The sequence below is a fragment of the Morone saxatilis genome, unplaced genomic scaffold, assembly GCF_004916995.1.
Source record: "Morone saxatilis isolate NCDOM2014 unplaced genomic scaffold, NCSU_SB_2.0 Contig5, whole genome shotgun sequence".
NCBI classification, from domain to species: domain Eukaryota; kingdom Metazoa; phylum Chordata; class Actinopteri; family Moronidae; genus Morone; species Morone saxatilis.
Window position 1 is genome coordinate 4,307,563 of NW_023340095.1, and position 380 is coordinate 4,307,942.

Here is a 380-nt window from a genome sequence, read left to right on the forward strand (position 1 = left end):
ATATAAAAAAAAAAAAAAAAAGCTCTTTGCGTCAGCCGGCCAAAACTGTTAACACCCACACCCTACCCAAAAGTAAGCTATACATATAAATATACATATATAGATATATATAAAAAAACTTCAAACAGTGACTTAAGATATTTATTTTTTGCTTTGTTGCTCTATGTTATCTTGTATACATGTATTATAAAGTATACATCAAGATTACTGAAAGCGAGAAGAAAAGATAGCTTTTTATTTTGGCTAAAGTCAAACGTGCATTGACATATATAAAGGTGTAAAGTGTGTGCATTTAAAAGTGTATCACTGTTTTTGAATGTTTTTTTCACAGCATTACTTCCTTTTTGTAACATTGTTGTTTTCTTGGGGAGGCTTTGTTT